Below are 6,000 nucleotides of genomic sequence, written 5' to 3'. Positions count from 1 at the left end.
ACAATACAACCAGCACAATGTCCCCCATGCAATATGGCTGACTTGGAAGTCACCTATACAATACAACCAGCACAATGTCCCCCATGCAATATGGCTGATTTGGAAGTCACCTATACAACACAACCAGCACAATGTCCCCCATGCAATATGGCTGACTTGGAAGTCACCTATAGAACATGGCAACCAGCTTAATGTCCCCCAAGCAATATGGCTGACTTGGAAGTCACCTATACAACATGGCCACCAGCACAATGTCCCCCAACCAATATGGCTCACTTGGAAGTCACCTATACAAGAAACCAGCACAATGTCCCCCATGCAATGTGGCTGACTTGGAAGTCACCTATAGAACATGGCCACCAGCACAATGTCCCCCATGCAATATGGCTGACTTGGAAGTCACCTATACAACATGGCAACCAGCACAATGTCCCCCAAGCAATATGGCTCACTTGGAAGTCACCCATAGAACGTGGCAACCGGCACAATGTTTCCCAAGCAATATGGCTGACTTGGAAGTCACCTATACAACATGGCAACCAGCACAATGCCCCCCATGCAATATGGCTGACTTGGAAGTCACCTATAGAACATGGCCACCAGCACAATGTCCCCCATGCAACACGGCTGACTTGGAAGTCACCTATACAAGACAACCAGCACAATGTCCCCCATGCAATATGGCTGACTTGGAAGTCACCTATACAACACAACCAGCACAATGTCCCCCAAGCAATATGGCTCACTTGGAAGTCACCTATACAACATGGCAACCAGCACAATGTCCCCCATGCAATATGGCTGACTTGGAAGTCACCTATACAAGACAACCAGCACAATGTCCCCCATGCAATATGGCTGACTTGGAAGTCACCTATAGGACATGGCAACCAGCACAATGTCCCCCAAGCAATATGGCTGACTTGGAAGTCACCTATACAAGACAACCAGCACAATGTCCCAAATGCAATATGGCTGACTTGGAAGTCAGCTATAGAACATGGCCACCAGCACAATGTCCCCCATGCAATATGGCTGACTTGGAAGTCACCTATACAACATGGCAACCAGCACAATGTCCCCCATGCAATATGGCTGACTTGGAAGTCACCTATACAATACAACCAGCACAATGTCCCCCAAGCAATATGGCTGACTTGGAAGTCACCTATACAAGACAACCAGCACAATGTCCCCCATGCAATATGGCTGACTTGGAAGTCACCTATAGGACATGGCCACCAGCACAATGTCCCCCATGCAATATGGCTGACTTGGAAGTCACCTATACAATACAACCAGCACAATGTCCCCCATGCAATATGGCTGACTTGGAAGTCACCTATACAATACAACCAGCACAATGTCCCCCATGCAATATGGCTGATTTGGAAGTCACCTATACAACACAACCAGCACAATGTCCCCCATGCAATGTGGCTGACTTGGAAGTCACCTATAGAACATGGCAACCAGCACAATGTCCCCCAAGCAATATGGCTGACTTGGAAGTCACCTATACAACATGGCCACCAGCACAATGTCCCCCAAGCAATATGGCTCACTTGGAAGTCACCTATACAATACAACCAGCACAATGTCCCCCATGCAATATGGCTGACTTGGAAGTCACCTATACAATACAACCAGAACAATGTCCCCCATGAAATATGGCTGACTTGGAAGTCACCTATACAACACAACCAGCACAATGTCCCCCATGCAATATGGCTGACTTGGAAGTCACCTATACAACATGGCAACCAGCACAATGTCCCCCATGCAATATGGCTGACTTGGAAGTCACCTATACAACATGGCAACCAGCACAATGTCCCCCATGCAATATGGCTGACTTGGAAGTCACCTATACAAGACAACCAGCACAATGTCCCCATGCAATATGGCTGACTTGGAAGTCACCTATAGAACATGGCCACCAGCACAATGTCCCCCATGCAATATGGCTGACTTGAAAGTCACCTATACAACATGGCAACCAGCACAATGTCCCCCAAGCAATATGGCTCACTTGGAAGTCACCTATACAACATGGCAACCAGCACAATGTCCCCCATGCAATATGGCTGACTTGGAAGTCACCTATAGAACATGGCAACCAGCACAATGTCCCCCATGCAACACGGCTGACTTGGAAGTCACCTATACAAGACAACCAGCACAATGTCCCCCATGCAATATGGCTGACTTGGAAGTCACCTATACAACACAACCAGCACAATGTCCCCCAAGCAATATGGCTCACTTGGAAGTCACCTATACAACATGGCAACCAGCACAATGTCCCCCATGCAATATGGCTGACTTGGAAGTCACCTATACAACATGGCAACCAGCACAATGTCCCCCATGCAATATGGCTGACTTGGAAGTCACCTATACAACATGGCAACCAGCACAATGTCCCCCATGCAATATGGCTGATTTGGAAGTCACCTATACAATACAACCAGCACAATGTCCCCCAGGCAATATGGCTGACTTGGAAGTCACCTATACAACATGGCAACCAGCACAATGTCCCCCATGCAATATGGCTGACTTGGAAGTCACCTATAAAACATGGCAACCAGCACAATGTCCCCCATGCAATATGGCTCACTTGGAAGTCACCTATACAACATGGCAACCAGCACAATGTCCCCCATGCAATATGGCTGACTTGGAAGTCACCTATACAACATGGCCACCAGCACAATGTCCCCCATGCAATATGGCTGACTTGGAAGTCACCTATACAAGACAACCAGCACAATGTCCCCCATGCAATATGGCTGACTTGGAAGTCACCTATACAATACAACCAGCACAATGTCCCCCAGGCAATATGGCTGACTTGGAAGTCACCTATACAACATGGCAACCAGCACAATGTCCCCCAAGCAATATGGCTGACTTGGAAGTCACCTATACAACATGGCAACCAGCACAATGTCCCCCATGCAATATGGCTGACTTGGAAGTCACCTATAAAACATGGCAACCAGCACAATGTCCCCCATGCAATATGGCTCACTTGGATGTCACCTATACAACATGGCAACCAGCACAATGTCCCCTATGCAATATGGCTGACTTGGAAGTCACCTATACAACATGGCCACCAGCACAATGTCCCCCATGCAATATGGCTGACTTGGAAGTCACCTATACAAGACAACCAGCACAATGTCCCCCATGCAATATGGCTGACTTGGAAGTCACCTATAGGACATGGCAACCAGCACAATGTCCCCCATGCAATATAGCTGACTTGGAAGTCACCTATACAAGACAACCAGCACAATGTCCCCCATGCAATATGGCTGACTTGGAAGTCACCTATAGGACATGGCAACCAGCACAATGTCCCCCAAGCAATACGGCTGACTTGGAAGTCACCTATACAAGACAACCAGCACAATGTCCCAAATGCAATATGGCTGACTTGGAAGTCACCTATAGAACATGGCCACCAGCACAATGTCCCCCATGCAATATGGCTGACTTGGAAGTCACCTATACAACATGGCAACCAGCACAATGTCCCCCAAGCAATATGGCTGACTTGGAAGTCACCTATAGAACATGGCCACCAGCACAATGTCCCCCAAGCAATATGGTTGACTTGGAAGTCACCTACCGAACATGGCAACCAGCACAATGTCCCCCAAGCAATATGGCTGACTTGGAAGTCACCTATACAAGACAACCAGCAAAATGTCCCCCATGCAACACGGCTGATTCGGAAGTCACCTATACAAGACAACCAGCACAATGTCCCCCATGCAATATGGCTGACTTGGAAGTCACCTATACAACACAACCAGCACAATGTCCCCCAAGCAATATGGCTCACTTGAAAGTCACCTATACAACATGGCAACCAGCACAATGTCCCCCATGCAATATGGCTGACTTGGAAGTCACCTATACAATACAACCAGCACAATGTCCCCCAAGCAATATGGCTGACTTGGAAGTCACCTATAGAACATGGCCACCAGCACAATGTCCCCCATGCAATATGGCTGACTTGGAAGTCACCTATACAAGACAACCAGCACAATGTCCCCCATGAAATATGGCTGACTTGGAAGTCACCTATAGAACATGGCCACCAGCACAATGTCCCCCATGCAATATGGCTGACTTGGAAGTCACCTATAGAACATGGCAACCAGCACAATGTCCCCCAAGCAATATGGCTGACTTGGAAGTCACCTATACAAGACAACCAGCACAATTTCCCCCATGCAATATGGCTGACTTGGAAGTCACCTATAGGACATGGCAACCAGCACAATGTCCCCCATGCAATATGGCTGACTTGGAAGTCACCTATACAATACAACCAGCACAATGTCCCCCATGCAATATGGCTGACTTGGAAGTCACCTATACAACATGGCAACCAGCACAATGTCCCCCATGCAATATGGCTGACTTGGAAGTCACCTATAGAACATGGCCACCAGCACAATGTCCCCCATGCAATATGGCTGACTTGGAAGTCACCTATACAACATGGCAACCAGCACAATGTCCCCCAAGCAACATGGCTGACTTGGAAGTCACCTATAGAACATGGCCACCAGCACAATGTCCCCCATGCAATATGGCTGACTTGGAAGTCACCTATAGAACATGGCAACCAGCACAATGTCCCCCAAGCAATATGGCTGACTTGGAAGTCACCTATACAAGACAACCAGCACAATGTCCCCCATGCAATATGGCTGACTTGGAAGTCACCTATAGGACATGGCAACCAGCACAATGTCCCCCATGCAATATGGCTGACTTGGAAATCACCTATAGAACATGGCCACCAGCACAATGTCGCCCAAGCAATATGGCTGACTTGGAAGTCACCTATACAACATGGCAACCAGCACAATGTCCCCCATGCAATATGGCTGACTTGGAAGTCACCTATACAATACAACCAGCACAATGTCCCCCAAGCAATATGGCTGACTTGGAAGTCACCTATACAAGACAACCAGCACAATGTCCCCCATGCAATATGGCTGACTTGGAAGTCACCTATACAATACAACCAGCACAATGTCCCCCATGCAATATGGCTGATTTGGAAGTCACCTATACAACACAACCAGCACAATGTCCCCCATGCAATATGGCTGACTTGGAAGTCACCTATACAAGACAACCAGCACAATGTCCCAAATGCAATATGGCTAGCTTGGAAGTCACCTATAGAACATGGCCACCAGCACAATTTCCCCCATGCAATATGGCTGACTTGGAAGTCACCTATACAACATGGCAACCAGCACAATTTCCCCCGAGCAATATGGCTGACTTGGAAGTCACCTATACAATACAACCAGCACAATGTCCCCCAAGCAATATGGCTGACTTGGAAGTCACCTATACAAGACAACCAGCACAATGTCCCCCATGCAATATGGCTGATTTGGAAGTCACCTATAGGACATGGCCACCAGCACAATGTCCCCCATGCAATATGGCTGACTTGGAAGTCACCTATACAATACAACCAGCACAATGTCCCCCATGCAATATGGCTGACTTGGAAGTCACCTATACAATACAACCAGCACAATGTCCCCCAAGCAATATGGCTGACTTGGAAGTCACCTATAGAACATGGCCACCAGCACAATGTCCCCCAAGCAATATGGCTGACTTGGAAGTCACCTATAGAACATGGCAACCAGCACAATGTCCCCCAAGCAATATGGCTGACTTGGACGTCACCTATACAAGACAACCAGCACAATGTCCCCCATGCAATATGGCTGACTTGGAACTCACCTATAGGACATGGCAACCAGCACAATGTCCCCCATGCAATATGGCTGACTTGGAAGTCACCTATAGAACATGGCAACCAGCACAATGTCCCCCATGCAATATGGCTGATTTGGAAGTCACCTATACAACACAACCAGCACAATGTCCCCCATGCAATATGGCTGACTTGGAAGTCACCTATACAAGACAACCAGC

The sequence above is a fragment of the Petromyzon marinus genome, unplaced genomic scaffold, assembly GCF_048934315.1.
Source record: "Petromyzon marinus isolate PM22_M1 ecotype Great Lakes invasive population unplaced genomic scaffold, UKy_Petmar_22M1.pri1.0 PM_G_Scaffold_6, whole genome shotgun sequence".
NCBI lineage: Eukaryota > Metazoa > Chordata > Hyperoartia > Petromyzontiformes > Petromyzontidae > Petromyzon > Petromyzon marinus.
Note: the sequence above shows the minus strand (reverse complement) of the source record.